The sequence below is a fragment of the Strigops habroptila genome, unplaced genomic scaffold (assembly GCF_004027225.2).
Source record: "Strigops habroptila isolate Jane unplaced genomic scaffold, bStrHab1.2.pri NW_022045596.1_ctg1, whole genome shotgun sequence".
In the NCBI taxonomy this organism is placed as follows: domain Eukaryota; kingdom Metazoa; phylum Chordata; class Aves; order Psittaciformes; family Psittacidae; genus Strigops; species Strigops habroptila.
This window is the reverse complement of record NW_022651077.1, coordinates 26,705-38,698: the sequence shown is the minus strand read 5'-3', so window position 1 is coordinate 38,698 and position 11,994 is coordinate 26,705.

Sequence of the window (11,994 nt, the reverse complement as noted above, 5' to 3'; positions counted from 1 at the left end):
GTATCCACACACCTTCTGTGACCCACGCACTTTCTGTCATTGGGGCTCTCTCATTCATTTAAACAAAATAAATGATCCTGCAGCAAGTTCTTCTCTGTGATATGTCCTCACATGGCAGAAATGAAGGGGAATGAAATCAGCTTTCTGGATGCTCCAGATGGCTGCTCTGTGATGGCTGCTCTGTGCCTGGAGCAGGAAGAGCTCTTGAGGAGCCCAAGGGCCGGGCTGTTGTGCTGGTGTGGGGAGATGGGATGGCATGGGGGGGCTGCAGAGCTCTCTCTCAGGGTGTGCTGGGGAGGAGAGCAGGGGACACAGGTGTCCCTGCAGGGGACTCACCTGCACTGGCACAGGCTGGGGCTGCCTGGCTGGGAGCAGCCCATGGCAAAGGTCTGGGTGGGCAGGAGCTGCACAGGAGGCAGCGTGTGCCCTGGCAGCAAGGCAGGACAGCAGCATCCCAGGCTGTATGACCAGGAGCACAGCAGGAGAAGAAGGGAAGGGATGCTCTGGAACACTCCATCCAGGTTTCAGATCCCCAATTCAGGAACGCTATTGGCAAGCAGGAGTGGGTTTAGCAACGGGCCCTCAGGACAGGCAGGGACCGGAGCACGTTGCCTGTGGGGAGAGGCTGGGGGAGCTGGGCTTGTCCAGCCCAGAGAAGGGAAGGCTGATGGGACCTGAGATCTTGGGAAGGGAAGGCTGTCGGGGACTGGCTGCCTGTACCGGCAAGGAGGACATGGAGAATCCAGAGCCAGGCTCCTCACCATGGTGCCTGGTGGGAGGACAAAAGGCAATGGGGGATAGTGACAGAGGAGAGGTTCAGCCAGGACAGAAGGAAACCTTGTTCCCATAGGCTCAGGCAAGTGCTGCATCAGGTCCCCCAGGGAGGCTGTGCAGTCTCTGGCCTTGGGGTTTTTCAAGTCGGACTGAATCAAGCCTTGAACCACTTGCTCTGACCCTGTTTCTGATGGGTTGGACTTGAGACCTCCTGGGGTCCCTTCCAACCTCTCTTCTCTTATGATCCTACAGTGATGGATTATGAAGGGCCACAAAGATGCTCCAAGGGCTGGAGCTCGTCTCCGATGAAGACAGGTTGAGAGAGCCAGGGATGTTCAGCTGGAGAAGAAAAGGCTCCAGGGGGATCTTATTAAGCCCATACCTAAACAGGACCTTCAAGAAATCTGGAGATGGGCTTTTTACAAGGCTGTGCAGTGACGGGACAAGGGGGAATGGCTTTAGGCTGAAAGAGGCAAGATTTAAATCAGACTTTACGAAGTAATTCTTCCCTGTGAGGGTGCTGAGGCGCTGGCACAGGGTGCCCAGAGAAGCTGTGGCTGCCCCATCCCTGGCAGTGTTCAAGGCCAGGTTGGACACAGGGGCTTGGAGCAACCTGCTCTAGTGGAAGGTGTCCCTGCCCGTGGCAGGGGTTGGAACTGGATGAGCTTTATGGTCCCCCCAAACCAAACCATCCTGTGACTCTGGAATTCCATGAGGGGCAGCTGCTCCATGACCCCAAAACACCCTGAAACAGCCTGAAACACACAAACCTATGCACCAGAACCCCCCCGACCATCCCCAAACACCCAAAACCACCCCAAAGTGCCCCCAAAACACCCCCAAACACCCAAGAAGACCCTGTAACATCTCAAGACTCCCCCAAACACACCCAAAACCACCCAAAGCCTCTAAACACTTTTAAAACACACCTGAAACACCACAAAGCACCCCCAAAATACCCCTTGAATAGCCCCAAACACCCTGAAACCCCCAAACATCCCAAACACCCCAAGCACCTCCCCAAAATGCACCAAAACACCCCCAAGGCCCCCTCAAAACATCCACAAATACCCTGAAATGCCCCAAAATACCCCAAAAACTCCCGCAAAACAGCAAACCACTCTAAACCACCCCCAAGAATACCTTCAAACAGCTCAAAAAAACCCCAAACTACTCCTACAACACCCAACGGACACCCTAAAACATCCCCAGAGCCCCCAAAACACCACTGGTATCCCCCAAACTCCTCATGTCCTAGTTCCCTCCCTGTTGTGATGCCGTGGCCTAAATCAAACCCTAACCGTGAACCCTAAACCCTATCCCTGACTGAAATCCCTGTTCCTGACCCTAACTCTAACCCTCACTTATTTGTATAATAAGTTATAATGTAATGTAATTAAAATTATTATATATTATAATAATAGTCATTATTACATATCAGTATTACTATTATAATTCATACACTCTAATATAAATGCTTTTCAGCCCGGTGGGCCCATGACACCTCAGGCCATAGAAACTGGGGGGAGTCACCCAGAAGGGACGGGTCGCTGCTCGGGTTGGGCTGGGTGTCGCTCAGCGAGTGCTGAGCAATTGTATTGGGCATCACTGCTGGCTATTGGTGTTTTCTTTCCCCTTTTGGTTCCATATCTCTCCCCTTGTTGTTTCCAGTATTATTAATCACAAGAATACTAATATTACATTGTACTTGATTTCAGTTCCTGAACTGTTCTCATCTCCACCCACGGGCTTTACATTGTTCCCATTCTCCTCCCCATCCCACCCGGGTGCTGAGCGAGCGGCTGCTGGTGCTGAGTTCCCGGCTGGCTTTAAACACTGACCCTGTCCTGGCCCCTTTGCTGTGGCAGCAGGGGCTGGACGTTTGCACTCTTGGAGCTCGGCTCTTTGGATGGGCACGGAGCTGGGAGCAGCATTATTTGGCTGAGGAAGCGCAGCTCCCGAGTGTTGCTGGGGCTGGGGCAGTGCTTGCCAAGGGCAGGGGAGGCCCAGCAACAGCTCCTGTCCTGGCACTGTTGCTGTGGGAGCACAGGGGCTCCCGCGGGCATTGCCGCAGTCAGGATTGCGCAGGGGTGGCCAGAGCCCACCAGCTCCTTCCCACCTTCCGCAATGCCCGGTGGGCTTCTGGGCTGTGCCTGCGCCTGCCAGGGCCTTTGTCACCTTCCAGAATGCATTGCCAGAGCCCAGCAGAGCACTGGAGCCTTCCGCAATGCCCGGCGCTGGCCTGGCCTTTACCAGAGCCCACCGGGACCCCTCCTGCCTTCCGCAATGCCCGGTGGGCTTCCGCGCGCATTGCCGGAGCCAGGCAGGTGCCCTTGTGCTGAGCTCCCAGTGACAGCACCAGCAGCTGCACTGCCCAGGGGCTGCTCCTGCCCTCACACCTTCTCAGCACCTCTCACACCAGCAGCTCCTGCACACACAAGGCTCCTGCTTCGCCCCCAGCACCTCTGCAGCCAGAGCTGAGCTCCAAGCACATCAACAAGCCCAGGGCCTCCTCCTCACCTCTCCCCTGCTCCTCCAGCTGGGATGGCACCAGCACATCTCCTGACAGCTTCTCCTCCCTTTAGAGCACGCACCCACAACGTGTTTCAAGCGAACACTAAACTAGGATTGAAAAGTCAAAGAACACGTACCTGGATGCGCAGGGCAGCCAGGGGAGATGCAGCCTCCCCAGGGAGGGGTCTCCTCTGCACTGGTTCCTGCAGGGCTCTCGCTCCTTAAATAGCCCACGCTCACCGGGGGGGCCCCGTCAGCGACTGCCACGGCTTTGTGATGGCGGCAGCATCGTGCCCATGGCCACTGGGCACCCAGGGGTGCTCCGGGACTCGCCGCGGGGGGACCAGTCTCTGCCCAGCCAGCTCGGGGAGGTCCCTCACGGGCTGCTCTTCCTCAGTTTCTTTTGTCCGGAGGTGGAGCATTCGAGGGGTCACAGCTCAACCTGGGCAATGAACAGGGTGTCACATCCTTGGAAAGTCAAAAGGAGGCTTTGGACACTGTAAATCAGGCTTTGGACCCTAGAGATGAGGCTTTCCTTTCCCACTTTCTCCTTTTCCCTCTCCTCTCCTCCCCTTCCTGCTCTCCTTTCCCCTTCCCTTCCCTTTCCTAGAATCCCAGACTGGTTTGGTTTAGAAGGGATCTTAAAGCTCATCCAGTTCCAACCCCCTGCCATGGGCAGGGACACATTCCACTAGAGCAGGTTGCTCCAAGCCCCTGTGTCCAACCTGGCCTTGAACACTGCCAGGGATGGGGCAGCCACAGGTTCTCTGGGCACCTTGTGCCAGTGTCCCACCACCCTCACAGGGAAGAACTTCTGCCTGAGATCTCATCTCATCTCCCCTCTCTGTCAGCTTAAAGCCATTCCCCCTTGTCCTGTCCCCACAGGCCCTTGTTCTCCCCACAAGAAATGAAGGGAGATCCCAGGATTTAAGGCAGCCGGAGCGCTCGGCTGCCGGCTCAGCCAGCGGAACTCACACACCGAGTCCAAAGCAGTGACTCTGGTGAAGTCACTTGAGGTGTTCATGGGAACTCCTAAAGTACCCGAAGAACACAATCACCACTCACCTCGTTCCATGCTTGTGTGCCCACAGGTGTCATCGGCACCAAGACACCAAGACAGGAACCACCAGAGGAGCTGCTGTTGCCTCCTTGAGACAAGGAAGTACAAAATGAAATATAATCCTTTGCAAACAAGAAAATTCAGTTTTAAGTAACTTTAAGCTTGGTGGCTTTGTACATAACAATAAAACTTTCCAAACCTAAAAAAGCCCAACCAAAAGAACATAATAAGGATCCTTGCGTAAGATAAATCGTTGTGGCTGACATAGTTTTAGAACCTTATGACCTTCATATAAAATTTACGGTAAGGAAAATAAGGACTGATAAGATAAAGAGTTTCTGAAACTAGCAGACGTTCAGGTTGTGCTGTAGCTAAGTTAACTGATAAGTAGAAGGACAGGGAGAAATCACTCACTTATGTCATCAGTGTTACCAAACTAATTAAACTGGCGTAAGCACTTATCTACTGCGCAGACCTCAAAGACTATCAGAAAAAAAACTCAAGGAAAAGATAAGGTGATGAAGAGGAAGATGATGAAGAAAAGACCACCAAAGGTCCCAAAGACCACTACCATAATTAAGTGCACATGAGGGACGAATGTTCTAGGAATGTGATGTTATCTATAAACAACTTCAAGAATATGTATACAATATAATGAATATGGATGACTAACGACAAAATAATCACAGTTTGGTTGATGCTCAGGCACAACACGCTAGGAGGAGCCATCCCCCTTCTTCTCCAGTGCCATAATAAAGAATACCTACTTGTCGACGTAAAACTTTGTTGACAAGTTCTTAATGAGTTCTATGAATCACTCCTTCCTCAATACCTTGTGTTCCCTGGGGCAGTTGTCATCTCCGGGTGCCTCCGGTGATGGGTTCTGTGGGGTTCTGTGGCCTCAAACACCTGAACATGGTTTATTGGAAGTTTATTGGGGGTTTTTATTCCCATCTTGCCAAGAGCAGGGAGTGTTTTCTCACTCCTGACCCTTATCAAATAAAATTTCCTTCCTTCCCAGCAAATCTCTATTAAATCAGTGGTAAATCCGGGCAGCGCTGCCTCTCTGCGTGCCTTGAACCGGAACAGACCTGGTGCTGGATGGATACTTTAAAGGGCACCCTGTGCCAGTGTCCCACCACCCTCACAGGGAAGAACTTCTTCCCAAGATCTCATCTTATTCACCCCCCTCTGTCAACTTAAAGCTGTTCCCTCTTGTCCTGTCACTCCATGCCCTTCTAAAGAATCCCTCTCCAGCTTTCTTGTAGGCATCAAAAGATACTGGAAGGCAAACTCATTGTCTAAATCATCGTTTAAATGATCATTTACATCACATTCAAACCATTGTAAATTCAAAGTTGAATTAAAATTCGATTATTGTTTAATCACCGTTGGATTCCCGTTTGATTTTTATTCAGTCACTGATTAATTGCCATTGGTCATTAATAAAGCCCTTTCAGTTATCTCCACAAGAATGACTTCTCTGAACCCTTCCCTTGTGAAGCACAACGAGTCACAGCTCCAAGTCCATTTCCCTTCAGGCGTGCAGCAGCAGACACAGCAAGTGCCTGCGGGAGCCCCCACGGCAGGAGCTGTTCCTGGGCCTCCCCTGCCCTTGGGAAGCTCTGCCCCAGCCCCAAACGGGGACAACAGGAAAACAGGGGAGGCAAAAGGGGGTGCTTCAAGAATGAGGGAAGTTGGAGGCATCCAAAAAATGGGGGGACCCTGTAAGAGGCCACCGTAAGTGAGGGACACCCCCAAAATGGGCACCCCAGAACCGAGGCGAACCCCTTAAATGGAGGGTTGCCCTATAGACCCCTCAGACAGCCCCACGACCCCCTGTTGCGGTGGCAGCAGGCTGAGATTTAATCCTTTCTAAACCCAGGAAGTGATTTAGTGACCTGTGAAGTTGTTTGGAAACCTTTTGGGGCCATTAACAAGTATGTGTGGGGTCTGCAAGCACAGGAACAAGGGGGTCTGTGAGGAGAGGAGGTGCTGCAAGGTAAGGAACCTGGTGGTGTTCAAGGCCATGTTGGACAGAGCCTTGGGCGACATGGTTTATTGGGTGGCATCCTTGCCCATGGCAGGGGGTTAGAACTAGACGATCTTAAGATCCTTTCCAACACAAACCATTCCATGATTCTATGCTTCTAAATACTAATGAGTTCCTGGGAATGTCTGACCATCCCGGGAACTTCATGGCGACAAAGGGCTGCTGAGATCCACCCGTGACCTCAGACCAAGCTGCAGATCTCCAGGAACAATCACATGCGTCCTGCAAAGACACCCAAGCTGAACCCAGCTCCTCCGTATGATACACAGCTCTTGGCACGGTCTTAATGGTTAAATATTAAGCAATGATTGCTCGATATCATTGGTAGCTGTTTGCTCCGTGTTTCTAAGTGTGTTTTACTACCTTCCCATCACCCTCCCTCCTTCCTAGACCAAGGAGTAGCTAAATAAGACTCTTAAAAGAATATTTAGACAAGACTTCAATTAACTTTTGTGACTATGAATGACACGGTCCTTTTAGGAAGCATCGAGTTTAGATAGATACATATAAATATAGAAAACTTTTATAATAGATATTTATTTATGGTATATGTATTTATAGTATATATATCTATTTCATTGTCTGCATCTTTCATGTCCAGCATCAAGAAAGGAGCAGAGTCCACCCTCAAAAATATTTTTTCTATATACTTTTATATCAATATATTAAAAACTATGTACAGAAACTATGATGTTGTATTCTTTTGTGTTAAATGCCATCTACTATACAGAGTATATTTCATTTTATATGCTTTATATACTCATGTATGTATATAAATACCTTATATACACACATAGATTAAAAAAGCCTTTTATATACATCTATTTAGATCAGAGAGAAAGGAGCAGAGTCCACCTAAAAATGTATTTATTTACATATACTTTGTATATATATTTATACAGAGATATTAAATCATCTTGTATTGTATTACATCTGTCATTGTGTCATGTTATGTTATTATGTTATTACTATAACATGTTATGTCATGTTATATGTTATTACTATACTATATTATACCATGTTATAGATATAATTATATTCATTTATATATAGTATATTTATTCATATATAGTATATGTATAAGAATTTTACAGTATGTCTATTTTATGTAGTGTATATGTTATCTATGAGATCTATCCATATACACTCTCTCTATATATAGTCTTTATTGTTCATGCCCAGCAAAGAGAAAGGAGCAGGGTCCACCTGAACTATTACTGTGCCGTTGTAAAGACGTCACTGTGTGACCCATAAACCCCTCCCAGACACCAACAGGGAATAAAGCTGGACCCAGCCCAGCTTATCTCCAGATAAGGAGGTTCTATCCTGACGTGAGCCGTAACTCTTGAACTCTGCCTGGGTGAAGGCAGCAGCACGATGCTGATGGAACAGCCCCATCATGTTACACAGGCCCACAGAACTCAACCATGTCATCAGGATACCCCTCGAGCATCCAGTCATGATGAGGCATTGCCAGGGCGTCTTCTTGCCTTGATAAACTTTGCTTTTGTTGGCAGCAAGAAGTTAATGGACACCAACTGTCCTCCACCCTATGAGTGGTTCATCGAGTCACAGAATGCTTAGAGTTGGAAGGGACCTTAAAGATCATCTAGTTCCTAAGATCATCTAGTTGTGCTCAAAGATGGTCAAAGATGATTCTTAGAATCACAGAATCATTTGGGTTGGAAAAGACCTTCAGGATCATCAAGCCCAACCAGAAATCATCTAGCAAAGTTCTTTTTGAGTCAAATTCTTCCTTTCACCAAACCACCATGTTCTATAGACATTGGGAATGAAAATCTGAAACTCTCACCAGTGGAAGTTTGGAAGTAGCTTTTACAAACTCGACACGTTGTGAAGGAAACGGGATTCTCGGCTCTTTGATCCTTATAAAAACCCCTATCAAATGTTTGGGGTGATGCAAAGCATGGGAATTAAAGAAAGACACAAAGAAAGAAAGAGGTTTCTCACCACATACGATGGCCACGTCATTTCTCTGCTTTTAGTCTCAAACTGAGCAATATTTAATATTAATCCTAAAGTAGAATTTAATAATTTCATGTTACAAATTGTGTTAAATCATACAATCATGGAATCATAGAACGGTTTGGGGTGGAAGGGACCTTAAAACTCCTCCAGCTCCAACCCCTGCCATGAGCAGGGACACCTTCCACTAGAGCAGCTTGCTCCAAGCCCCTGTGTCCAACCTGGCCTTAGAACACACCCAGGGATGGATATAATTTCACTTTATCAAACAGACCCAAAAAGTTCAAACTGGGGACATTTTTGGTGGTTTGGGGGCAGAAACTGGCACTTACGGGAGCTTCTGGATCTGCTTTCCCCCGTTGCGGGAATCACAAGAAGAGGACAATGACAGTGATTCCCAACCTGCTGAATTGCTTCTTTTCCATCTTCCTCCGGGAGAACACCATTGTGTAAGGACACGAAAAGCAACATCATGGTCACTGAGGGGTTTCTCTTTCTCCCTGCAAACCCCTTGGAAATAGGCACAGAAGGAGAATTTTCATCCAGGTCTAATTCTGGAGATTTCTTTCTGTTTATTGATTTTATTTATTTCCATTTTTTATTTCATTTCTTATTTCTTTTCATTTTCCTGACACTCCAGAAGGAAAAGTGCACATTTGGGCTTATCTTTTTGCCAACAAATATGTACTTTTCCAGGGTAAAGGAGGATATTAATTTGTCCTAAACATATAATTCATATAAATTCATATATATGAATTATATTCATTTATACATTCTATAGTCTATAGTCTATATTATATAGTCTATGTTGTATATTATATAATATAATCTATAATCTATATTCCATATTATTCTATATTATTATCTATTAATATATTATTAGCTACATTATTCTATATTACACATTACATATTACATATTACAAATTACATATTACATACTATATACTAAATACTATATATTACATATTACATATTACATCACATTATATTATATTATATTATATATTATGTATTACATGTTACGTATTATATATTATCATATAACACACACTATACTATATATTATTATATATAGTAAAATGTATAATATAAAATGATATAGTATAAATATATAATATGTATTTAATATTATTATTAATAATAATAATAACGAATTCCATGGCTCTGCCTTTCTGCAACTTTCACATTGCCCCAGCATTGGCCAGGAGCCATAAGAACTGGCATTCTTTGAGGGGAAAACTAATAATACTGATAATGTAAGTTTTAGTAAGTATCCAATGTAATTATTGGATAATTAGTATTATTAGATAATTATCTAATGCTATCAGAATTAATAACAATAATTATTCTTATCAATAGTACAGGCTAAATGTTTAAACTTATAATGTGTTATCCTTGATGTTGCTGCTACTACTATTATTCTGAAAGTAGCAATATTAGTATTATTAGCATTAGTAACATTTTATTGCCCTAAACACCCATCCCAACCAACCAAAACATTCCTTCTTCCCTCCTTTCATTCCCAAGTATTTCGATGTTCAAAATCAGGGTGTTTCATTTCCAAACGGCCATTCCACAGCCCCGGCAACAACTGGGAAAGCCACTGCAAAATCCAGGGCATCTCCCTGGCTCCCAGTTTGATTGGCAGGAATTAAGAGCCTAACATGGCCTGAATTATTAGGAATTATTGAATTATTCAGTTCAATTATTAATGTTACTCGATTATAACTCAATATATGAAGATTCCTGACAAGGAGTCAGTTGGAAACAAGGGAATTCTGGCAAACCCGTGAAAGTAAAATCACTTCCAGCTTAGCAAAAGGTTCCTGGGATCAAACTCCACCTTCCAACCCAAATCCTAACATAAAACCTGCCTCTTTCCCACCCAAATGACACAACCCGCAACCCATACCGACCTGCAGGAGGCAGGAGCTCCACATGTTCTCACCTGCTCAATCACTGAAGGATCCACCTTTACTTCTACACTGCTGTTTTAGGCAGTGGAAGCCCACCAGGCTTGGGACAACCCCAAGCAAGGCAGCCCAAGGAAGGTTTATCCCACAGTGATTCCAAGATCAGGAGTTTTCAGGATAGACCAAGCCACAGCAGGAACTTTGGGCTTTGTTTGCTGGACAGATCTTGGAATAACTTCAACCAAACACATGGAAAAGCAATATAGGGGTTTCAAATCCATTCTCCAAGTCCCCACAGGAGATCCAGGACATTGTAGACATGGCAAAAGCTCCATCTCAGCCTGTCTCCAGAGCAAAGGTGCTCAAGCCCTTGGAGCATCTCCTTGGCCTCCTCTGGTAACAGCTTCTCAGGTTGGGTTGGAGAACATCCAAGGGGTGCTTTGGGGTAGGAGGGGTGGGCACTGCTGGTGGGATGTGACCTGGGGCCACAGGGAGAAAGAGGAGGGTGAAGTTCTCCCTGTCCTACAGCAACCACTAACACATGCTTCACCCTCAACCCCTTTACAGCACCCCACCAAGCACTATGGGCACCAGGACCTCTGCTCTTTCCACGGCCTCCATGGCCACCAGCACCTCTGCACCTTCCACAGACACCAGCACCTCTGCACCCATCATGGTCACCAGCACCTCTGTACCCACCACAATGGCCTTCAGCACCTCTCTAACCTCCACTGGCACCATCACATCTGCACCCACCATGTCTACTCCCACCATGTCTATTCCCCACCACCGTCACTGGAACCTCTACAGTGTCCACTGCCACCAACACCTCGGAATCCATCACATGGCCACCAGCACCTCTGCACCCACCATGGTGGCCTCCAGCACCTCCAGGCTCATGTCCCCACTTCCTTCCCACCCTAAACCCAAGGGTGAAGACCCTCAACCCAACTGGGACTGGACCCCCTCTTTCTTCTTAGCAAAGAAACTGGGATCACTCTGGGGATACTGGTTAATACTGGGATGACTCCAGTGTAGAGCTGGGGAGAGGGCAAGAGGCCACCACCACCCCCCCTTTGGCAGCCCTGTTTTGGGGTGACGCCTTCCCCGCCACCCCCCGTCCATCTCCACCTGCTTCCTGGTAGACTCTGACCCCCCTTCACCACCCCAGGAGCTGGCAGGTAGGACCTTGGCCACAACCACACCCCCTCGGGGTATTCTGGGCCACACATGGACTTTGTCCTCCATCAGACACCTCCCAGCTGCCAGCAGAGGTGGGAAGAAGACCATAAACTGGCTAAATATAGCACTGATGAACAGGGAGGGGAATGGACATGTGGGGTGGTAGTGAGGGTGATGAGGGATGCTCATAGTGGTGGGGATGATGGTGGGGGTGGTGCTCGTGGTGGTGGGAGTGGTCATAGTGGTGGGAACAGTGGTGGGAATGGTGATGGGTTGGTTGTAGCAGTGGGGATGGTCGTAGTGGTGGAGATGGTGGTAGGAACAATGGTGGGGATAGTGGGGAGGATGGTGGTGGTGATAGTGGTGGGGGTGGTCATAGTGGTGGGGGTGGTGGTTGGGATGGTTTTAGTGGTGGGGCTGATTGTAGTGGTGGGGATGGTTGTAGTGGTGGGGATGGTTGTAGTGGTGGGGGTGGCGATTGGGATGGTTTTAGTGGTGGGGATGATTGTA